At 44.7% G+C, this 25683-nt stretch overlaps 1 long non-coding RNA gene and 1 pseudogene across 1 annotated transcript; one reads left to right on the top strand and one right to left on the bottom strand.

The window, feature by feature from the left end:
- LOC124020059 lies at positions 1-17722 on the top strand. Its single transcript, XR_006835895.1, has 2 exons — positions 1-61; positions 17270-17722. It is a non-coding gene; the product is annotated as an uncharacterized LOC124020059 (long non-coding RNA).
- LOC124020058 lies at positions 912-25683 on the bottom strand (annotated as a pseudogene).

Below are 25683 nucleotides of genomic sequence, written 5' to 3'. Positions count from 1 at the left end.
ACAACAACAACAGCTCTTTCAAGAAGACCACATTAGAAGTTGGATGATTCGTTTACATTCGGTATGAATTCAAGACATTTGTAGAGTTTTAGAATATATTTTTATTCTAAATTTAAAAAAGACTTAAGTCACAGAAAAATATAAAAAGCATTACTCATCTGACTAAATGATCAATAACTGACAAATACAAACAAATGCTAATTATTTGTGTATGATACATAGCTACTTCTCTCTGCAATAGCAGAATAAACAGGCCACTGCTGCATTGCACACACACACACACACACACACACACACACACACACACACACACACACACACACACACACACACACACACACACACACACACACACACACACACACACACACACACACACACACACACACACACACACACACACACACACACACACACACTGTAATATCAGTACACATCCATTATTTTCCTGGGCTCTGTTTCTCTACATTCAATGAATCGACAGTACATTTATGGTAGCCAGTATAGCCCACTCAGCAATCATCATTGTTTTCCAGGGACTCATGGGATCAATAATAAAAATGACATGGTATAAAATGGTGGTACAAAATGGTGGTATAAAATGGTGGTACAAAATGGTGGTATAAATGGTGGTATAAAATGGTGGTACAAAATGGTGGTATAAATGGTGGTATAAAATGGTGGTATAAATGGTGGTATAAAATGATGGTATAAAATGGTGGTATAAAATGGTGGTATAAAATGGTGGTATAAATGGTGGTATAAAATGGTGGTATAAAATGGTGGTATAAATGGTGGTATAAATGGTGGTATAAAATGGTGGTATAAAATGGTGGTATAAATGGTGGTATAAAATGATGGTATAAAATGGTGGTACAAAATGGTGGTATAAAATGGTGGTATAAATGGTGGTATAAAATGTTGGTATAAAATGGTGGTATAAAATGATGGTATAAAATGGTGGTATAAAATGGTGGTATAAAATGATGGTATAAAATACACTATAGAAACTACATAGAGAAACATAACATGCAGAAACAACAAACCCTCTTCATCATTTATGGATGACAAAGAAGAATGACTGGTCCCCGTCATCCCCTGGGGTTTCCCCAACACTACTTTGGTCTTGTTAGAAGTGTGGATGAACCAGCCCTGGCAGTAGGCGGACTCAAACCGGCGTTGTTTGCTCATTTCAGCCTTCATGTAGAAGACAAATGCCTGGATCTCCTCATCATCCTTCCTGATGCTTTTCAGTCTGTGTGTGTCACAAGTCTGAAAGGATATGTACAGGTTAAAATATATTATTATTATTCAACAATTCCTTTTAGTCCTTGTGCATATCTACCTAAATCTGCTTTTAAAGCCTGAATTGATCTGTACAGTATAGGTAACACTATTCACGACTCAAATTCAACATGAACAAGGAATAGCAATAACACAACATGGAACAACAATAACACAACAGGGAATAACAATAGCACAACAGGGAATAACAATAACACAACAGGGAATAACAATAACAGGGAATAACAATAACACAACAGGGAATAACAATAACAGGGAATAACAATAACAACAGGGAATAACAATAACAGGGAATAACAATAACACAACAGGGAATAACAATAACACAACAGGGAATAACAATAACAGGGAATAACAATAACACAACAGGGAATAACAATAACAGGGAGTAACAATAACACAACAGGGAATAACAATAGCACAACAGGGAATAACAATAGCACAACAGGGAATAACAATAACACAACATGGAATAACAATAACAGGGAATAACAATAACACAACAGGGAACAACAATAGCAGAACAGGGAATAACAATAACACAACAGGGAATAACAATAACACAACATGGAACAACAATAGCACAACAGGGAATAACAATAGCACAACAGGGAATAACAATAACACAACAGGGAATAACAATAACACAACATGGAATAACAATAACAGGGAATAACAATAACACAACAGGGAACAACAATAACAGGGAATAACAATAACACAACAGGGAACAACAATAACAGGGAATAACAATAACACAACATGGAACAACAATAGCACAACAGGGAATAACAATAACAGGGAATAACAATAACACAACATGGAACAACAATAGCACAATAGGGAATAACAATAACACAACAGGGAATAACAATAGCAAAACAGGGAATAACAATAACAATAATAACAATAACAATAACAGGTAATAACAATAACACAACAGGGAATAAAATAACAGGGAATAACAATAGTCCTTGGTCTGATTTCATTTACTGACTACTATGAAGTTATTTGAAAAATATGCAATTAGTGGTGAACTAAAAATACATATAGTAGCAATTATATTGAACACATCTTAAAGTCTTTATCCTTAAGAGTCTATTGATGCACATCTGTGTGTCAAGCTAGTGAATGTAATTTTAAAATATCCCCATCAAAGTCCGTCAACTTAAGCTAGAGATATTTGCATGGGCTGAGTCTCGATCCCCCACATCCGCCCATGTTGCTCTTCCGCGTCTGCAGTGGAAGGTGGCTGAGCTCCAGCTGTGTTTGTCAGACCATGAGCCATCCCGAAAATCAGTTCTCTCACGAAAAACGTCTAGCATCCGAACGGTTTGGCCTAACTCTATGGAAACTAACTCTATGGAAACTAACTCATGGAAACTAACTCTATGGAAACTAACTCTATAGAAACTAACTCTATGGAAACTAACTCTATGGAAACTAACTCTATGGAAACTAACTCTATGGAAACTAACTCTATGGAAACTAACTCTATGGAAACGATGACTCTCACAAACACGCTGGTGTCCTCCGTTTTGCTTTACGACCCCCACAAAAGTCTTTCAGAATCGTCTGAAGGGAACCCATACAAATAACGGGATTAGCTTTGTGCCAACACAAATAAGGGGTTAAATATGTGTCCAAAAACCCACAAATATTTCCTAAGCTTTCTGACATCTCGTTGATATTAGGACAGATCACTTCAAAACAACCATGTTATAAAATGATGGTACATAAAAAAAACTATAGAGAAACAGAACATGCAGAAACAACAAACCCTCTTCATCGTGGTCCTTCTGTAGCTCAGTTGGCAGAGCATGGCGCTTGTAATGCCAGGGTAGTGGGTTCGATCCCCGGGACCACCCATACGTAGAATGTATGCACACATGACTGTAAGTTGCTTTGGATAAAAGCGTCTGCTAAATGGCATATATTATTATTATTATTAAATTATATTATCATTTATGGATGACGAAGAAGAATGACTGGTCCCCAGTCATCCCCTGGGGTTTCCCCAACACTACTTTGGTCTCGTTAGAAGTGTGGATGAACCAGCCCTGGCAGTAGGCGGACTCAAACCGGCGTTGTTTGCTCATTTCAGCCTTCATGTAGAAGACAAATGCCTGGATGTCATCATCCTTCCTGATGCTTTTCAGTTTGTCACAAGACTGAAAGGACGTGTTAAAACTATCAAAACCTTCCTTATGATGTTTTCATGTCATTTTGACCGTTTCTGAATGTTAGTCCATGTGTTTCTTTGGGCTATAATAGTAAAGGCCAAATTCAATATTTGATCAAATATACTTAAAGAAGTCCTAAAATTCTACATCAAATAGCTAAATGATCCATGGTATGACCATCTTAAAACAATTCCATTTGTTAGTTTAGTACTCTAACCCTAGTAGCTAACCCTAGTAGCTAACCCTAGTAGCTAACCCTAACCCTAGTAGCTAACCCTAAGTAGCTAAGCTAAGCCCTAACCCTAGTACCCTAGTACCCTAACCCTAGTAACCCTAACCCTAGTAGCTAACCCTAACCCTAGTAGCTAACCCTAATCCTAGTAGCTAACCCTAACCCTAGTAGCTAACCCTAACCCTAGTAGCTAACCCTAACCCTAGTAGCTAACCCTAACCCTAGTAGCTAACCCTAACCCTAGTAGCTAACCCTAGTAGCTAACCCTAACCCTAGTAGCTAACCCTAGTAGCTAACCCTAACCCTAGTAGCTAACCCTAGTAGCTAACCCTAACCCTAGTAGCTAACCCCCTAACCCTAGTAGCTAACCCTAACCCTAGTAGCTAACCCTAGTAGCTAACCCTAGTAGCTAACCCTAACCCTAGTAGCTAACCCTAGTAGCTAACCCTAACCCTAGTAGCTAACCCTAGTAGCTAACCCTAACCCTAGTAGCTAACCCTAACCCCTAACCCTAGTAGCTAACCCTAACCCTAGTAGCTAACCCTAGTAGCTAACCCTAGTAGCTAACCCTAACAGCTAACCCTAACCCTAACAGCTAACCCTAACCCTAGTAGCTAACCCTAACAGCTAACCCTAACCCTAGTAGCTAACCCTAACCCTAGTAGCTAACCCTAACCCTAGTAGCTAACCCTAACCCTAGTAGCTAACCCTAACCCTAGTAGCTAACCCTAACAGCTAACCCTAACCCTAGTAGCTAACCCTAGTAGCTAACCCTAACCCTAGTAGCTAACCCTAACCCTAGTAGCTAACCCTAACCCTAGTAGCTAACCCTAACAGCTAACCCTAACCCTAGTAGCTAACCCTAACCCTAGTAGCTAACCCTAACAGCTAACCCTAACCCTAGTAGCTAACCCTAACAGCTAACCCTAACCCTAGTAGCTAACCCTAACCCTAGTAGCTAACCCTAACAGCTAACCCTAACCCTAGTAGCTAACCCTAACCCTAGTAGCTAACCCTAACAGCTAACCCTAACCCTAGTAGCTAACCCTAGTAGCTAACCCTAACCCTAGTAGCTAACCCTAACCCTAGTAGCTAACCCTAGTAGCTAACCCTAACCCTAGTAGCTAACCCTAACCCTAGTAGCTAACCCTAACAGCTAACCCTAACCCTAGCTAATAAAGCTAACCCTAAGTAGCTAACCCTAACCCTAGTAGCTAACCCCAGCTAACCCTAACCCTAGCAGCTAACCCTACAGCTAACCCTAACCCTAGTAGCTAACCCTAAAACAGCTAACCTAACCCTAGCTAACCCTAGTCTAACCCTAACCCTGTAGCATACCCATTCTACATATGGGTAGCTAACCCCCGGGATCTAACCCACTACCCTAACCCTAGTAGCTACACCCCCTAGCGCTAACCCAGTAGCTAACCCTACCAACTGAGCTAACCCAGGCTAACCTAACCCTAGTAGCTATAACAGCTAACCCTAATCCTAGTAGCTAACCCCAGCTAACCAGCTATCAGTTACCTAGTAGCTAACCCTAACCCTAGTAGCTAACCCTAATCCTAGTAGCTAACCCTAACCCTAGTAGCTAACCCTAATCCTAGTAGCTAACCCTAACCCTAGTAGCTAACCCTAATCCTATTAGCTAACCCTAATCCTAGTAGCTAACCCTAACCCTAGTAGCTAACCCTAACCCTAGTAGCTAACCCTAACCCTAGTAGCTAACCCTAATCCTAGTAGCTAACCCTAACCCTAGTAGCTAACCCTAACCCTAGTAACCTAACCCTAACCCTAGTAGCTAACCCTAACCCTAGTAGCTAACCCTAATCCTAGTAGCTAACCCTAACCCTAGTAGCTATCCCTAACCCTAGTAGCTAACCCTAACCCTAGTAGCTAACTAACCCTAGTAGCTAACCCTAACCCTAACCCTCCTAGTAGCTAACCCTAACCCTAGTAGCTAACCCTAACCCTAGTAGCTAACCCTAACCCTAGTAGCTAACCCTAATCCTAGTAGCTAACCCTAACCCTAGTAGCTAACCCTAACCCTAGTAGCTAACCCTAACAGCTAACCCTAATCCTAGTAGCTAACCCTAACCCTAGTAGCTAACCCTAACCCTAGTAGCTAACCCTAGGAGCTAACCCTAACCCTAGTAGCTAACCCTAACAGCTAACCCCAACCCTAGTAGCTAACCCTAACAGCTAACCCTAATCCTAGTAGCTAACCCTAGTAGCTAACCCTAACAGCTAACGCTAGTAGCTAACCCTAGTAGCTAACCCTAACCCTAGTAGCTAACCCTAACAGCTAACCCTAACCCTAGTAGCTAACGCTAACCCTAGTAGCTAACCCTAACAGCTAACCCCAGTAGCTAACCCTAACAGCTAACCCTAGTAGCTAACCCTAACCCTAGTAGCTAACCCTAACCCTAGTAGCTAACCCTAACAGCTAACCCTAACCCTAGTAGCTAACCCTAACAGCTAACCCTAACCCTAGTAGCTAACCCTAACAGCTAACCCTAACCCTAGTAGCTAACCCTAACCCTAGTAGCTAACCCTAACAGCTAACCCTAACCCTAGTAGCTAACCCTAACAGCTAACCCTAACCCTAGTAGCTAACCCTAACCCTAGTAGCTAACCCTAACAGCTAACCCTAACCCTAGTAGCTAACCCTAACCCTAGTAGCTAACCCTAACAGCTAACCCTAACCCTAGTAGCTAACCCTAGTAGCTAACCCTAACCCTAGTAGCTAACCCTAACCCTAGTAGCTAACCCTAGTAGCTAACCCTAACCCTAGTAGCTAACCCTAACCCTAGTAGCTAACCCTAACAGCTAACCCTAACCCTAGTAGCTAACCCTAACCCTAGTAGCTAACCCTAATCCTAGTAGCTAACCCTAACCCTAGTAGCTAACCCTAATCCTAGTAGCTAACCCTAACCCTAGTAGCTAACCCTAACAGCTAACCCTAATCCTAGTAGCTAACCCTAATCCTAGTAGCTAACCCTAACCCTAGTAGCTAACCCTAACCCTAGTAGCTAACCCTAACAGCTAACCCTAATCCTAGTAGCTAACCCTAACCCTAGTAGCTAACCCTAACCCTAGTAGCTAACCCTAACCCTAGTAGCTAACCCTAACCCTAGTAGCTAACCCTAATCCTAGTAGCTAACCCTAACCCTAGTAGCTAACCCTAACCCTAGTAGCTAACCCTAACAGCTAACCCTAATCCTAGTAGCTAACCCTAACCCTAGTAGCTAACCCTAACCCTAGTAGCTAACCCTAGGAGCTAACCCTAACCCTAGTAGCTAACCCTAACAGCTAACCCCAACCCTAGTAGCTAACCCTAACAGCTAACCCTAATCCTAGTAGCTAACCCTAGTAGCTAACCCTAACAGCTAACGCTAGTAGCTAACCCTAGTAGCTAACCCTAACCCTAGTAGCTAACCCTAACAGCTAACCCTAACCCTAGTAGCTAACCCTAACCCTAGTAGCTAACCCTAACAGCTAACCCCAGTAGCTAACCCTAACAGCTAACCCTAGTAGCTAACCCTAACCCTAGTAGCTAACCCTAACCCTAGTAGCTAACCCTAACAGCTAACCCTAGTAGCTAACCCTAACAGCTAACCCTAATCCTAGTAGCTAACCCTAGTAGTAGTAGTAAATATATGTATTTTTATTTTATTTTAGGGGTCCTAAAATTCTACATCAAATAGCTAAATGATCCATGGTATGACCATATTAAAACAATTCCATATGTTAGTTTAGTAGATCCTGGACTAAATGGCGTGTTAAGTTAAACCCAGCAATGATCCTGGATAAAGTAAGGTCCATCTGGGTGAGAACTCAAGGTAATACATGTCAGATTATAAGTTTAACAAGTATTACTATGTATTTTGGGTACTCAACCCGGGTAAATATCCCTTTATTATACTGTTTAGAAATTATTTTATGACCTGAACCTAAATACATGCAAATTATGTGAATTTCAAATATACCTGAAGCGCTCACCAACAATATAGTGCCATCTGTAGGTCTCATTGAACTGAAATAGTGAAAATACACCTGAGGATCTCGCCAAACTTGTAAAATATATATATATATTTTTTAAATCTGTTAAAAAAACATGGGAGCCTCTTAATTGTAAAGAGCAGGCTGTTGAGACTGAAGACAAATGGTCTCTGGACTACCAAGTAGCTCAGAGTTGTAGGAGTTCTCTCAAGACGAGTAAATGGAGTACTTTCCTAAATCAGTTCACAGACACCATCTGGCCAAAGGGTGAAGGAAGCGAAACTGCTGTCAGGGGACATGTAGTAAAATGTGCTAGGATAAACCCCTCAACTCTCCTACCAATCCCAACAACACCATCCATCACTGCTGTCTAGACGTGATGGTGACATCGTCACTGCCAACCAGGACTTGAGTGACGTGCCTTTTAAATGCTGACTTAGTGTCATATTCAGATGGGTCATCCTACCTGGACCAAATGGGAAATAGATGGGCGGGGCCCGCTGTAGTCACAGACCACACATGGCTAGGGTCTGCTCCGTTACATCCTGGTACCTCAGCACAGTTGGCAGAGGGGACGGCGCTGACACACGCGTTGATGCTGACAGAGGGATGGTGCCTCGATCACACCATCAGCGTTATTACGCAAAAAGGTACACAGCATCATCTGGATGTGTGCAACAACAGTTCAACATTCCCCTTCTGCTACCACTTCTGTCAAGTCGTCTACACATGCAGTTTTACACCAACATACACCACCACACAGAACGCACTGCAACGCAATGCAGCAAGGCAAACGCAGCGTTCCATTGGAAATGAATGTACTTCTGATGTACCTAAACGTCATGACGCCGTCGGTGTGATCGAGGCGTAAGAAGGTGACAATCTACACTGATTCAAGGTATGTATGTGGTGTTTGCCAGGACTTCGGGGGGTTGTGGAAACGGCGTGGGTTTATGACATTGTTAAACACGACGGTAGCGGCTATGTTTGGAGCGGCGGCGTTACCCAACGCTGGTGTTATTATTAAATGTGCCGCCCACTTTTAGGGCCGATTCTGTTACGAAAGGGGATGCCAGTGCTGACATGGCTGCGAAAGCATCAGCGGCCATGGTTCCACCTCCCCTCACCCACGGTTCCTCCTCCCCTCACCCACGGTTCCTCCTCCCCTCACCCACGGTTCCTCCTCCCCTCACCCACGGTTCCGCCTCCCCTCACCCACGGTTCCGCCTCCCCTCACCCCGGTTCCTCCTCCCCTCACCCACGGTTCCTCCTCCCCTCACCCACGGTTCCTCCTCCCCTCACCCACGGTTCCGCCCTCCCCTAACCCACGGTTCCTCCTCTCCTCACCCATGGTTCCTCCTCCCCTCACGGGACTCACCCACGGTTCCTCCTCCCCTCACCCACGGTTCCGCCTCCCCTCACCCACGGTTCCTCCTCCTCTCACCCACAGTTCCTCCTCCCCTCACCCACGGTTCCTCCTCCCCTCACCCACAGTTCCTCCTCCCCTCACCCACGGTTCCTCCTCCCCTCACCCACGGTTCCTCCTCCCCTCACCCACGGTTCCTCCTCCCCTCACCCACGGTTCCGCCTCCCCTCACCCACGGTTCCTCCTCCCCTCACCCACGGTTCCTCCTCCCCTCACCCACGGTTCCTCCTCCCCTCACCCACAGCTCCGCCCTCCCCTCACCCACGGTTCCTCCTCTCCTCACCCATGGTTCCTCCTCCCCTCACGGGACTCACCCACGGTTCCTCCTCCCCTCACCCACGGTTCCTCCTCCCCTCACGGGACTCACCCACGGTTCCTCCTCCCCTCACAGGACTCACCCACGGTTCCTCCTCCCCTCACGGGACTCACCCACGGTTCCTCCTCCCCTCACGGGACTCACCCACGGTTCCTCCTCCCCTCACGGGACTCACCCACGGTTCCTCCTCTCCTCACGGGACTCACCCACGGTTCCTCCTCCCTTCACGGGACTCACCCACGGTCCCTCCTCCCCTCACGGGACTCACCCACGGTCCCTCCTCCCCTCACGGGACTCACCCACGGTTCCTCCTCCCCTCACGAGACTCACCCACGGTCCCTCCTCCCCTCACGGGACTCACCCACGGTTCCTCCTCCCCTCACGGGACTCACGCACGGTTCCTCCTCCCCTCACGGGACTCACCCATGGTTCCTCCTCCCCTCACGGGACTCACCCACGGTTCCTCCTCCCCTCGCGGGACTCACCCACGGTTCCTCCCCTCACCCACGGTTCCTCCTCCCCTCACGGGACTCACCCACGGTTTCTCCTCCCCTCACCCACGGTTCCTCCTCCGCTCACCCACGGTTCCTCCTCCCCTCACGGGACTCACCCATGGTTCCTCCTCCCCTCACCCACGGTTCCTCCTCCCCTCACCCACGGTTCCTCTTCCCCTCACGGGACTCACCCACGGTTCCTCCTCCCCTCACGGGACTCACCCATGGTGACTGTACATACTTCTACTGATGCTGTTGTTAAACATGCAAAACCATGTGATACCGTTGAAAAGTGGTGTTTGATGTCTTCAGGCTGAAAACCCGATGACAACGGCGTCTGGCGCCCCCCAGACGGCCGTACGCCACTCATACTACTTCCCTATCTTGCTAACATACGTATAGTATCATGGAACGACGCCTGAGTCCAAGGAGAGATGTTCGGAATGTGTAGGAAAGAATGGTTGGTATTGGCCCAAATTTGGCCCAATTTGCAAAAACAAAATGGTTGGAAAGATTTGAAACACAACATGAAAACAACCACTCCAGTTACTGGAATGGGAACCAGATCACTACCATGGGAACCCTTTGGAAAGCTTCAAATCAATGTCATCTGTTTACCACCAAGTAAAGGGTCAAAAATATTGTTTGTATTAGATACGTTCTCCAAGTGGGTTGAAGTCGCCCCCCCCCCACTAGGAGGAATGTTGCTACCACCGAAGCTAAAACCCTGTTGAGAGACTAAATTCCCAGACGGGGAGTGCCTGGGCACCTGGAAAGTGACCAGGGCCCGGAATTTATGACTGATAAAGGCTAGCACACTAGGCTACCTGCCTAGTAGTACTAGTAGTACTAGTACCTGCCTACCTTCCCTAGAACAACATACCTGATCTGTATATTCCCACTATCCTTAAAGAACTCGCTGAGTTGCATGAATTGACTGAGTCTGCCGTGCCCATATTGAAGGCTAACCACCATTATACATTCCTCGGTAAATGTCAAGGTGAAAGCTGCAATTGGTTCCTTTAGCAGTGAAAGGGGGACTGGTGAACAGACTGTGACCTCTGGTAAACAACAATACTGTATGTGGAACACAATCTGGTCCTGGGATGACTCACTGTTGGTGAATGACCGTAAACTGACTGTAGTTGTGCTCCGTACCTTTCATATGGGTTATGACCCGATGTCTGTGTGGTACAGAGGGTAGGTGCCCTCTGGGAAAAGTGCCCCCTTTGACGATGTAGGGAGTGACGTCTCGGTCCCTTGTACCACTACAATAAGGAGCCAGAGGACTGTAGCTCGCCTGAAATACCTAACCGCAATGTCTATTAGAGAGCCTTGAACCACCTGACCCCAATGTCTATTAGAGGGCCTTGAACCACCTGACCCCAATGTCTATTAGAGGGCCTTGAACCACCTGACCCCAATGTCTGTTAGAGGGCCTTGAACCACCTGACCCCAATGTCTATTGGAGGGCCTTGAATCACCTGACCCCAATGTCTATTAGAGGGCCTTGAACCACCTGACCCCAATGTCTATTAGAGGGCCTTGAACCACCTGACCATAATGTCTATTAGAGGGCCTTGAACCACCTGACCCCAATGTCTGTTAGAGGGCCTTGAAGCACCTGACCCCAATGTCTATTAGAGGGCCTTGAACCACCTGACCCAAATGTCTATTAGAAGGTCTTGAAGCACCTGACCCCAATGTCTATTAGAGGGCCTTGAACCACCTGACCCCAATGTCTATTAGAGGGCCTTGAACCACCTGACCATAATGTCTATTAGAGGGCCTTGAACCACCTGACCATAATGTCTATTAGAGGGCCTTGAACCACCTGACCCCAATGTCTATTAGAGGGCCTTGAACCACCTGACCCCAATGTCTATTAGAGGGCCTTGAACCACCTAACCCCAATGTCTATTAGAGGGCCTTGAACCACCTGACCCCAATGTCTATTAGAGGGCCTTGAACCACCTGAACCCAATGTCTATTAGAGGGCCTTGAACCACCTGACCCCAATGTCTGACCCCAATGTTAGAGGGCCTTGAACCACCTGACCATAATGTCTATTAGAGGGCCTTGAACCACCTGACCCCAATGTCTATTAGAGGGCCTTGAACCACCTGACCCCAATGTCTGTTAGAGGGCCTTGAACCACCTGACCCCAATGTCTATTAGAGGGCCTTGAACCACCAGACCATAATGTCTATTAGAGGTCCTTGAACCACCTGACCCCAATGTCTATTAGAGGGCCTTGAACCACCTGACCCCAATGTCTATTAGAGGGCCTTGAACCACCTGACCCCAATGTCTATTAGAGGGCCTTGAACCACCTGACCCCAATGTCTATTAGAGGGCCTTGAAACTCCTGACCCCAATGTCTATTAGAGGGCCTTGAAGCACCTGACCCCAATGTCTATTAGAGGGCCTTGAAACTCCTGACCCCAATGTCTATTAGAGGGCCTTGAAACTCCTGACCCCAATGTCTATTAGAGGGCCTTGAACCACCTGACCCCAATGTCTATTAGAGGGCCTTGAAGCACCTGACCCCCAATGTCTATTAGAGGGCCTTGAACCACCTGACCCCAATGTCTGAAACTTGACCCCAATGTCTATTAGAGGGCCTTGAACCACCTGACCCCAATGTCTATTAGAGGGCCTTGAAACTCCTGACCCCAATGTCTATTAGAGGGCCTTGAACCACCTGACCCCAATGTCTATTAGAGGGCCTTGAACCACCTGACCCCAATGTCTATTAGAGGGCCTTGAACCACCTGACCCTGCATTTGACACCTTGTTGAGTTCATGCCCCGACAAATTGAGGCTGTTTTGAGGGCAAAAGGGGGACTGGGGGTGCAACTCAATATTAGAAAGGTGTTCCTATTGTTCGGTATAGTCAGGGTATAGTCAGGGTATAGTCAGGGTATAGTCAGGGTATGCTGTGACCTTGTGAGGAGTTATTTGTGTATCTGTAGAAATATCCTCTCTTTAGAGAAGTAGTATTGAGAGTCTGTTGTACTGTTTTGATGCACAAGCTCCCTCCTTGCTGCCCTGCAATAAATATAGTATGAGAACCCAACTTGATACTCTCCTTTTGTAGTTTTGTTTGTCAGGGCCTTGTTAACATTAGTCTGAGCAGCAGAAAGCTGAAGGGTATGTGCTCACCCCAACACAGAGAGAGACTCGCTCTCCGTCCTTAACACACTTGAGGAAACAGTTAGAGCTGGTGAAGTTGAGCACCACAGGGACCCCTCGAAACTCTCCGTCCACACAGTCAGACTTGTAGTGATAGATGGTGATCTTCTCTGGAATAAATCAATCAATAAACAAATCAGTTATTACCATAGTAACAAAAAACATTGGGCTAAAGTTAACGTTCGCAGTCTGTAGTCCCGACTGTCCATCATCAAGTTAATATTTGTACACTAATTGCCGTGGCAACGTTTAATAAACAGTTGTATAATTGTTATTATGATAAAAGAATAAGAAAATCAACGACATAATACAAAAACACATTATTCTACAACAAACCTGGAGTTGCTGACAAACTAGGAAAACTCCACATCTTATGTGTGAGTCTACGCCGAAGGTACGTGCGACATAAATAGTTTTCAATAAAGAGGTTGTCCACCTGCTGTACTTTTTCCAAGTTGCCCATTCCTCGTGACACTGAACACAAAGAGAGAGAAACAAGCAGACAAAACGGGCATCAGAAAATACAATGAAGAAGATGAGGAAGCACACCTCAACAAGCTCTTCGTTTGGATGATGTCATTGTTTGGGACCCATGGAAGAGCATTGGTGAAGCAGCACAGGTGAAATAATCCCATGGTGCTGAGAGTGGAGGAGATGTGGAAGGGATCCAGTCTAGTTTATAACTATGGAGGAGGAGATGTGGAAGGGATCCAGTCTAGTTTATAACTATGTGGAGGAGATGTGGAAGGGATCCAGTCTAGTTTATAACTATGGAGGAGGAGATGTGGAAGGGATCCAGTCTAGTTTATAACTATGTGGAGGAGATGTGGAAGGGATCCAGTCTAGTTCATAACTATGTGGAGGAGATGTGGACGGGATCCAGTCTAGTTTATAACTATGTGGAGGATATGTGGAAGAGATCCAGTCTAGTTTATAACTCTGTGGAGGTGATGTGGAAGGGATCCAGTCTAGTTTCTAACTATGTGGAAGGGATCCAGTCTAGTTTATAACTATGTGGAAGGGATCCAGTCTAGTTTATAACTATGTGGATGGGATCCAGTCTAGTTTATAACTATGTGGAGTAGATGTGGAAGGGATGCAGTCTAGTTTATAACTATGTGGATGGGATCCAGTCTAGTTTATAACTCTGTGGAGGAGATGTGGAAGGGATCCAGTCTAGTTTATAACTATGTGGAGGAGATGTGGAAGGGATCCAGTCTAGTTTATAACTATGTGGAAGGGATACAGTCTAGTTTATAACTCTGTGGAGGAGATGTGGAAGGGATCCAGTCTAGTTTATAAATATGTGGAGGAGATGTGCAAGGGATCCAGTCTAGTTTATAACTATGTGGAGGAGATGTGGAAGGGATCCAGTCTAGTTTATAACTATGTGGAGGAGATGTGGAAGGGATCCAGTCTAGTTTATAACTATGTGGAAGGGATCCAGTCTAGTTTATAACTATGTGGAAGGGATCCAGTCTGGTTTATAACTATGTGGAAGGGATCCAGTCTAGTTTATAACTATGTGGAGGACATGTGGAAGGGATCCAGTCTAGTTTATAACTATGTGGAAGGGATCCAGTCTAGTTTATAACTATGTGGAGGAGATGTGGAAGGGATCCAGTCTAGTTTATAACTATGTGGAAGGGATCCAGTCTAGTTTATAACTATGGAGGAGATGTGGAAGGGATCCAGTCTAGTTTATAACTATGTGGAAGAGATGTGGAAGGGATCCAGTCTAGTTTATAACTATGTGGAAGGGATCCAGTCTAGTTTATAACTATGTGGAAGGGATCCAGTCTAGTGTATAACTATGTGGAAGGGATCCAGTCTAGTTTATAACTATGTGGAAGGGATCCAGTCTAGTTTATAACTATGTGGAAGGGATCCAGTCTAGTTTATAACTATGTGGAGGAGATGTGGACGGGATCCAGTCTAGTTTATAACTATGTGGAGGAGATGTGGACAGGATCCAGTCTAGTTTATAACTATGTGGAGGAGATGTGGACGGGATCCAGTCTAGTTTATAACTATGTGGAGGAGATGTGGACGGGATCCAGTCTAGTTTATAACTATGTGGAGGAGATGTGGAAGGGATCCAGTCTAGTTTATAACTATGTGGAGGAGATGTGGACGTGATCCAGTCTAGTTTATAACTATGTGGAGGAGATGTGGACGGGATCCAGTCTAGTTTATAACTATGTGGAGGAGATGTGGACGGGATCCAGTCTAGTTTATAACTATGTGGAGGAGATGTGGACGGGATCCAGTCTAGTTTATAACTATGTGGAGGAGATGTGGACGGGATCCAGTCTAGTTTATAAATACGTGGTGATTGTGATATGGTATTCATGACCAGGGTTTCACTTCTCTGTCAGAAAGGTCATGAGAGCCAGTAATGAGGGAAGTGTATTTCACATTACACACAAATAACCTGTATTTACTCAGAAATTATGTGATTGAATGGTTCATTCACAGTAATAAATATGAAAATATAGCTTCTATAATCACCACTAGCCACGATTTGGAACCAGTTAGAGTTAAATAAATTGTAATTAGACTGTAATATAATATAAAAATGTAACTATGATTGTTTCTACAAGCACCGCTATTGCCCGCGATTTGGAACCAGGTAGAGTTGAGTAAGTAGTTCCAGAAAGTATCTGTTGTCACCATACAATGTCTTCTTAAAAGCCAGGCAAAAACCAGTTACAACAGTAGAATAAAATGCTCCAGAAGCACGGCTCGGTTGGCAGTACCGATACTGTTAATAAAAGGAACAGCCTACTTACCAACCAGACGCGTTGAATCTTTTGAAGTCAGCACCAGAACATACCCAGGGTACACCCTGGTTAGATGAAAGTGAAGGGTGGCCTGCTGTGGTCTAGCGTGTGGTTATATGCTGCCACACCCCAGTGCTCATGTATCGTGTCTGTCTGGGTACGAAACCATCCCACTATCTATTGAACACAATCTTCTCCTGTCTTTCCTGTCCCCTCTACTCACTGTCCTATCAATTAAAAGCAAGTCAAAAATACAAGTGTGCTGGGAACTGCCCCCACTGCTTACAAATACATATCATTAAAACTTACCCAGGGTGACTTTGCTGGACTCTGCGACCATGACAACCTCGTTGAAGTTACAATCCGACTTGCCACAGTTGTGACAAGAGCTCCCGTCACCGCAGCCACGCCCCCTCACCACAGAGATTCTGGTGTTCGTCATGGCAACCAGGAACAGATCGTCAACCTCCCCATCGGCTGTGTTGACATCCTCTTCTGTGAGGTCTTCCATGGGGCGATAGGAGTCACTTTGTTCAGGGACGATACATGACGTTATACAGTTATATGGAGATTCGTGTGAGGCCAGTGGTCCATTAAAACAGGGTTTCCCCAAACTAGGTCCCGGGGCCCCCTGGGTGAACGCTTTGGTTTTTACCCCAGCACTACGCAGCTGATTCAAATAATCAAAGCTTGACGATGAGTTGGGTATTTGAATCAGCTGTGTTATGCTACGGCAGAAACCTAAACGTGCTCGGGGTTTGGGAAACATCCAAATACAATCTACACTAAATATAATATGAGTGTCAACACTCGTTCCAGGAATATACAGTAAGCTCTAAACATATTGGCTTGTGACATATTTTTTTTTTTGGGGGGGGGGGGTTTGAATTTGTACTCAAGCACTTTGGATTTGAAATGATACAATGACTGTGAGTTTAATTGCAGACTGTCAGCTTTAATACAGCTAATGTATTATTTACTATTAATTTCTATTGGGCACAAAATGATCTAAAAAAACTACCAAAACAAACAGCAAATGCATCCAACAAATTTGTAGAGTCACAAGTTTCATGTAAATCATTACGTGCGGAATATGGGACTAAATACTTAACTATGTATTAAAGTAGTAAAAGTTAAGTACATTTGTCCCAATACTTTTGGTCCCCTAAAATGTAGGGACTATGTACGAAAACAGTTAATGGCTGATTGACTGACTGAGTGACTGACTGACTGACTGACTGATTGACTGACTGACTGAGTGATTGAGTGACTGGTTGATTGATTCAGCCCACCTCTCCAGGTCGTCCAGGTCATCCTCTCGTCTCATCTCCAGGCTGAAGCTGAGTATGGTGCTCTCCTTGGAGACCGGGTGGAGAGCCCTGGCCTCAGCCCCCTCCTCTGGGCATCTCCCTGGTGGAGGAGCCCTGCTGGCTTGGTGGACAGTCTAGAGAGATGGGAAGATAACAGACAAGACTATCTGAATAACAACACTGATGTCCTTCCTCTTCCTACCTGGAGAGGTGAAGAAACCTGTGTACCATAAACAACAGCATCACTGCTGTCAATGTAAGGGACTTCATTAACATGGGAAACATATGTTTACATTGCCAAAGCAAGTGAAAGATACAATTAAAATAAACCTTTTTTTTACATCACACTCACAATAGTTCCAAAATGATAAAGACATTTCAAAAGTCATTATGTCTATATACAGTGTTGTAATGTTGTGCAAATAGTTCAAGTACAAAAGGGAAAATAAATAAACATAAATATGGGTTGTATATACTATGCTGTTTGTTCTTCAATGGTTGACCTTTTCTTGTGGCAACAGGTCACACATCTTGCTGCTGTAATGTCACAATGTGGTATTTCACCCAATAGACATCGGAGTTCATCAAAATTGGATTTGATTTAAAAATCTTTATGGTTCTGTACAATCTGAGGGAAATATGTGTCTCTAATATAGTCATACATTAGGCAGGAGGTTAGGAAGTGCAGCTCAGTTTTCACCTCATTTTGTGGGCAGTGAGCACATAGCCTGTCTTCTCGAGAGCCAGGTCTGCCTACGGCGGCCTTTCTCAATAGCAAGGCTATGTTAACAGAGTCTGTACAAAGATTTCCTTAAGTTTGGGTCAGTCAGTGGTCAGGTATTCTGCCACTGTGTACTCTCCGTTTTGGGCCAAATAGCATTCTAGTTTGCCCTGTTTTTTTGTTAATTCTTTCCAATGTGTCAAGTAATTATCTTTTTGTTTTCTGATGATTTGGTTGGGTGTAATTGTGTTGCTGTCCTGGGGCTCTGTGGGGTGTGTTTGTGAACAGATCCTCTCTCTCTTTGTCATGGGGGCTCTGTGGGGTGTGTTTGTGAACAGAGCCTCTCTCTCTTTGTCCTGGGGGCTCAGTGGGGTGTGTTTGTGAACAGAGCCTCTCTCTCTTTGTCATGGGGGCTCTGTGGGGTGTGTTTGTGAACAGAGCCTCTCTCTCTTTGTCATGGGGGCTCTGTGGGGTGTGTTTGTGAACAGAGCCTCTCTCTCTTTGTCCTGGGGCTCTGTGGGGTGTGTTTGTGAACAGAGCCTCTCTCTCTTTGTCCTGGGGCTCTGTGGGGTGTGTTTGTGAACAGAGCCTCTCTCTCTTTGTCCTGGGGCTCTGTGGGGTGTGTTTGTGAACAGAGCTCTCTCTCTTTGTCATGGGGGCTCTGTGGGGTGTGTTTGTGAACAGAGCCTCTCTCTCTTTGTCATGGGGGCTCTGTGGGGTGTGTTTGTGAACAGAGCCTCTCTCTCTTTGTCATGGGGGCTCTGTGGGGTGTGTTTGTGAACAGAGCCTCTCTCTCTTTGTCATGGGGGCTCTGTGGGGTGTGTTTGTGAACAGAGCCTCTCTCTCTTTGTCATGGGGGCTCTGTGGGGTGTGTTTGTGAACAGAGCCTCTCTCTCTTTGTCCTGGGGCTCTGTGGGGTGTGTTTGTGAACAGAGCCTCTCTCTCTTTGTCCTGGGGCTCTGTGGGGTGTGTTTGTGAACAGAGCCTCTCTCTTTGTCCTGGGGCTCTGTGGGGTGTGTTTGTGAACAGAGCTCTCTCTCTTTGTCATGGGGGCTCTGTGGGGGTGTGTTTGTGAACAGAGCCTCTCTCTCTTTGTCATGGGGGCTCTGTGGGGTGTGTTTGTGAACAGAGCCTCTCTTTGTCATGGGGGCTCTGTGGGGTGTGTTTGTGAACAGAGCCTCTCTCTCTTTGTCATGGGGGCTCTGTGGGGTGTGTTTGTGAACAGAGCCTCTCTCTCTTTGTCATGGGGGCTCTGTGGGGTGTGTTTGTGAACAGAGCCTCTCTCTTTGTCATGGGGGCTCTGTGGGGTGTGTTTGTGAACAGAGCCTCTCTCTCTTTGTCATGGGGGCTCTGTGGGGTGTGTTTGTGAACAGAGCTCTCTTTGTCATGGGGGCTCTGTGGGGTGTGTTTGTGAACAGAGCCTCTCTCTCTTTGTCATGGGGGCTCTGTGGGGTGTGTTTGTGAACAGAGCCTCTCTCTCTTTGTCCTGGGGCTCTGTGGGGTGTGTTTGTGAACAGAGCCTCTCTCTCTTTGTCCTGGGGCTCTGTGGGGTGTGTTTGTGAACAGAGCCTCTCTCTCTTTGTCCTGGGGCTCTGTGGGGTGTGTTTGTGAACAGAGCCTCTCTCTCTTTGTCATGGGGGCTCTGTGGGGTGTGTTTGTGAACAGAGCCTCTCTCTCTTTGTCATGGGGGCTCTGTGGGGTGTGTTTGTGAACAGAGCCTCTCTCTCTTTGTCATGGGGGCTCTGTGGGGTGTGTTTGTGAACAGAGCCGCTCTCTCTTTGTCATGGGGGCTCTGTGGGGTGTGTTTGTGAACAGAGCCTCTCTCTCTTTGTCATGGGGGCTCTGTGGGGTGTGTTTGTGAACAGAGCCTCTCTTTGTCATGGGGGCTCTGTGGGGTGTGTTTGTGAACAGAGCCTCTCTCTCTTTGTCATGGGGGCTCTGTGAGGTGTGTTTGTGAACAGAGCCTCTCTCTTTGTCATGGGGGCTCTGTGGGGTGTGTTTGTGAACAGAGCCTCTCTCTCTTTGTCATGGGGGCTCTGTGGGGTGTGTTTGTGAACAGAGCCCCTCTCTCTTTGTCATGGGGGCTCTGTGGGGTGTGTTTGTGAACAGAGCCTCTCTCTCTTTGTCATGGGGGCTCTGTGGGGTGTGTTTGTGAACAGAGCCTCTCTCTCTTTGTCATGGGGGCTCTGTGGGGTGTGTTTGTGAACAGAGCCTCTCTCTCTTTGTCATGGGGGCTCTGTGGGGTGTGTTTGTGAACAGAGCCTCTCTCTCTCTTTGTCCTGGGGGCTCAGTGGGGTGTGTTTGTGAACAGAGCCTCTCTCTTTGTCATGGGGGCTCAGTGGGGTGTGTTTGTGAACAGAGCCTCTCTCTCTTTGTCATGGGGGCTCTGTGGGGTGTGTTTGTGAACAGAGCCGCTCTCTCTTTGTCCTGGGGGCTCTGTGGGGTGTGTTTGTGAACAGAGCCTCTCTCTCTTTGTCCTGGGGGCTCTGTGGGGTGTGTTTGTGAACAGAGCCTCTCTCTCTTTGTCCTGGGGGCTCAGTGGGGTGTGTTTGTGAACAGAGCCTCTCTCTCTTTGTCCTGGGGGCTCAGTGGGGTGTGTTTGTGAACAGAGCCCCAGGACCAGCTTGTTTAGGAGACTCTTCTCTCTGTAGTGGTTTGCTTTGTATCCTTTTCATTGCTTTTTTCTGAATTTTGATCATTAGCGGGTATCAGTCTAATTCTGCTCTGCATTATTTGGTGTTTTACGTTGTACACTGAGGATAGTTTTGCAGAATTAAGCATACAGAGTCTCAATTTGGTGCTTGTCCCATTTTGTGAATTCTTGGTTGGTGAGCGGAACCCAGACCTCCCAACCACAAAGGGCAATGGGTTCTATAACTGATTCAAGTATTTTTAGCCAGATCCTAATTGGTATGCCCAATTTTATGTTCTTTTTGATGGCACATGTTCCTCGCCTTGTCTCTCAGATCGTTCACAGCTTTGTGGAAGTGACCTGTGGTCCCGATGTTTAGGCCAGGGTATGTATAGTTTTTTGTGTGTTCTAGGGCAACGGTGTCTAGATGGAATTTGTATTTGTTGACCTGGCAACTGGAACTTTTTTGGAACACCATTATTTTTTGTCTTTCTGAGATTTACTGTCAGGGCCCAGGTCTGACAAAATTCCCCCGTGTCTCTCTCTCTCTCCCTCTCTCGCTCTCTCTCTCTCTGACTAATATTCAGATTCATGGGTTCAAACAGTGACTCAAAACAGCAATCAATGTTAGTCACTTCTGGTAAATATCTTATTCATAGGTTGCACCCCAGTCATACCATTGTTATGAAAATGATCAAGCCGCCCTCGACCAGCAGCGTTTTCCTTCTAAATTGGGCTACAATGAAAATGATGTCATGGGTAAAATGTATTGGTTGCAGGTTTTTGGGCTACTTTTAAATGCCTATGTAGGCTACTGTAGCCTACCATTTTATACAATAAATACGTTGAAATGACAATATCACTGTAGTCATTGCAAATCAATTTTTTTATTTTTACATTTATGGATTGCCAGGGGTTATCGCCAACATTCAGACATCATTTAGAAACAAAGCACGTGTGTTTAGTGAGTCTGCCAGATCAGAGGCATTAGGGATGACCAGGGATGTTCTCTTGATAAATGAGTGAATTAGACACTTTGTCCTTAAGCATTCAAAAATGTAAAGAGTACTTTTGTCAGGGATAATATATGGTGTAAAAGTACCAAATTTTCTTTTTTTTTAGGAATGTAGTAAAGTAAAAGTTGTCAAAAATATAAATAGTAAAGTACAGATACCCTAAAAAACGAAGTAATACTTAAGTCTTTTTACTTAAGTACTTTACACCACTGGATTTAATAAATAGGCTATATTATACCTTTTTATTTATTTATTTTATTATAACTTCAGTTTATTGTTGTAGCCTTATGTTATTATACAATTATGAATGGCCAAGTTTAGTTAATGAAGTTGGATGTTATCAATTGTGATCATGGTCACAGTGCTAACTCAATTGTGATCATGGTCACAGTGCTAACTCAATTGTGATCATGGTCACAGTGATAACTCAATTGCCAGTCAGCTGTTTGTTGGAATTGATTATATTGAAAGTAAGTCAGTCAGATTAGACTACAGGAAAATAAATTAAAACACTGGCTGTTGTTGACAAGCATAGGTCTATTGTTCACATTTGGTTCAGTGATTGAAATTACTACCCCATCCTCAGTAGCCTATTCGGCAACTGAAGCACTTATTACCTTGAAATCGCCACGATATTCATGTTGAATGAATTAGTCTGTCAACTCCAACTAAGCAAGCTGCTAAATCGTTCATGTTACATCTTGCCTAGGCTACTGTAGGCTATCTGAAATAAGATGTAGGTCTATCAGGGGCTATAAGCTACCTGCCTCCAGCTAACCAAACCATGGCAAAGTTGAATTACAATCATAAACCTGGATTTGAGTCATTAGGCCTACGCTGATTGAAATGACAAGTCAATCTCAATAGGCCATTTATAATGGTTTGTAGTCTTAACATCTGGCACATTTTCCAGAAAATAGCCCAACAAATGATCTTTTCTCTCGCAAAATATAATATGGCACCGAAGAGGATGAACGTTTTACTCCTAACCAACTGAGCTCCTAACCAACTGAGCATTTCACGGTAAAGTCTACACTTGTTGTATTCGGCGCATGTGACAAATAAAATTAGATTTCATTTGATTTTGTAAACTGCTGCTACTCACTGTTTATTATCTATGCATAGTCACTTCAACCCTACCTACATGTACAGATTACCTCAACTAACCTGTACCCCACACACTGACTCGGTACCCCCTGTATATAGCCTCCACACTGACTCGGTACCCCTGTATATCGCCTCGTTATTGTTATTGTGTTACTTTTTATAATTTTTTCAAACTTTAGTTTATTTGGTAAATATTTTCTTAAATCTTATATAATAATAATAATAACTGCACTATTTGTTAAGGGCTTGTAAAGTAATCATTTCAGGGTAAGGTCTACAATTGTTGTACTCGGCGCATGTAACAAATAAAGTTTGATTTGATATTCAAATTCCTTAGCTAGTCATATTAGTTCACAATAATTAGTATTTTGATGGAAAACAGAATTTTGTTTCTTAAGTCTTTAGAAGTCGAAATTCACTCGATAACGTTATTGAAAAAAATGGTTTATTGGCTAATTGTGCCAATCCTTTCTTGCTGCGAAAAAACTAACAATTGTTAGTATTTAGGCCTTGTGGGTGGGTTTTGAGTAATCAATTTCTGCCAGACCTGGCAACCCTGACGGGCGGCGTAATAGTGGTGCCTTAAAGTCGTGATAAGCCCAGTCATTCTGGACGGAGGGTACGCCTGTTTAGGCTAAATTACACTATAGTGCCTGGAAATAAGATGACATTGCTAAACGAGTCAAATATTTAGTTAGAAACAACTTTTCCAGCATTATCATGTCGTCACATTTACTTTAGACAGATGGCAATGTTGTCATTAGCTAGCAAAGTTCGTCAAAAATAGCTAGCAATGCTAACGGCAGCTACCTCAATTTTAGCTAACGTTATACTGCATCTAAAGTCAATCTGGCGACATCAAAACGAGGACAAAAGGTTTTGCTACTAATTATTTGCATCCTTTTGAATTGCATTGTATTTCTAAGCCATTGTAACGCACTTTTGATTAAATCTCAATCAGTGCTCATTGACAATACATTTTAGTAGAATGCTCAGTTGGGCATTAGTTCAAAACAATACTGTGATGAAACATGCCATGAAGAGAGTGGAGTGATTTAAGAACTCTCCTCCAGCTATATCACTCACCAACATGGGGTTTCCTTCCGTCAGAATCTTGGCGAAGGCCTCTGGGGATAGATCCTGTAGGTCCACTCCATTGATGGTCAGGAGCTTGTCTCCTTCACTGAGGAACAACAACACCACATACCTGTTTTATATATATTTGTATATATTGATTATGTTTTTTCATTGCAACTGCCAACCACAGGAGGACTCAATGAGTATAAACTGCCTGCTGCCGCTTGGGCAACTCTTAAAAAATATTCAGCTAATGTCTTCTGGCATGTAAATTATGTAGATTTGCATGATATGCATTTAAAAAAAGGGGATCTCTATAAAAAAAAATAAACAAAGCCCTGGGGCCTATGATTTCTTAATATGGCCCTGCACAGACCCCGTGGTTCAATCTACACAGACCCCGTGGTTTAATCTACACAGACCCCATGGTTTAATCTATACAGACCCCATGGTTTAATCTACACAGACCCCATGGTTCAATCTACACAGACCCCATGGTTCAATCTACACAGACCCCATGGTTTAATCTACACAGACCCCGTGGTTTAATCTACACAGACCCCATGGTTCAATCTACACAGACCCCGTGGTTTAATCTACACAGACCCCATGGTTCAATCTACACAGACCCCATGGTTCAATCTACACAGACCCCGTGGTTCAATCTACACAGACCCCGTGGTTCAATCTACACCGACCCCGTGGTTTAATCTGTACAGACCCCATGGTTCAATCTACACAGACCCCGTGGTTCAATCTACACAGACCCCGTGGTTCAATCTACACAGACCCCATGGTTTAATCTACACAGACCCCATGGTTTAATCTACACAGACCCCATGGTTCAATCTACACAGACCCCGTGGTTCAATCTACACAGACCCCGTGGTTCAATCTACACAGACCCCATGGTTTAATCTACACAGACCCCATGGTTCAATCTACACAGACCCCATGGTTTAATCTACACAGACCCCATGATTCAATCTACACAGACCCCGTGGTTAAATCTACACAGACCTGGAGAAAAACAATACAGCTTTTTATGACATTCAGGGGTGGAATTACCAAATTAAATAACTCTGTGACCTCACCCCTGACATTAGATCAAAAACTCTTTCCTTACATCATAAAGGAGTTTTACTATGGGAAGTTCCTCTTGTTTCCCTCTAAAATGTCTCAACTCCTCTATCCTTAAAAGGTTTCAACCTACAGTATATTCAAATTCTTCACAGATAAACAGAGGTTATCAGAGGTTACCTGGCAAAGGCTCCTCCTCCTTGTCCTCCTTTCTTGAACTTGAGGATATTCTCCACTTCATAGTGGTGTTTCCCATCCTCCTCTGTGTGAAGTATAGAGATACCTCCCTTCACAGGTGAATCCTATGGACCGGAATGGAAATCATAGCAACTCACATTACCATACATGGTTGAAAACAAAGCCTAAGCCTCCACGTGACGACTACTACTGTATACATTGTTGAAAAGACCAAAGAGCATATCCCTGATCCCTCACATTTCTACTACCCTACCCTTCATTGTTACAATTCAAATAGAAAACTACAACCTAAACTGGAAGGGAAGTGATGCAGTCAAATCACTTACTGTGATATCCATATCCTCCTCTAGGTCTGGTAGTATGTAGGCAGTCTTCCTACTGGTAGTGTGTAGGCAGTCTTCCTACTGGTAGTATGTACGCAGTCTCCCTACTGGTAGTGTGTAGGCAGTCTTCCTACTGGTAGTATGTACGCAGTCTCCCTACTGGTAGTATGTACGCAGTCTCCCTACTGGTAGTATGTACGCAGTCTCCCTACTGGTAGTATGTACGCAGTCTCCCTACTGGTAGTGAGTGTTGACAGTCTCCTCACTGGTAGTGTGTGGGCAG

Source organism: Oncorhynchus gorbuscha, unplaced genomic scaffold (assembly GCF_021184085.1).
Source record: "Oncorhynchus gorbuscha isolate QuinsamMale2020 ecotype Even-year unplaced genomic scaffold, OgorEven_v1.0 Un_scaffold_756, whole genome shotgun sequence".
NCBI lineage: Eukaryota > Metazoa > Chordata > Actinopteri > Salmoniformes > Salmonidae > Oncorhynchus > Oncorhynchus gorbuscha.
This window is presented reverse-complemented; position numbering and strand designations above follow the sequence as displayed.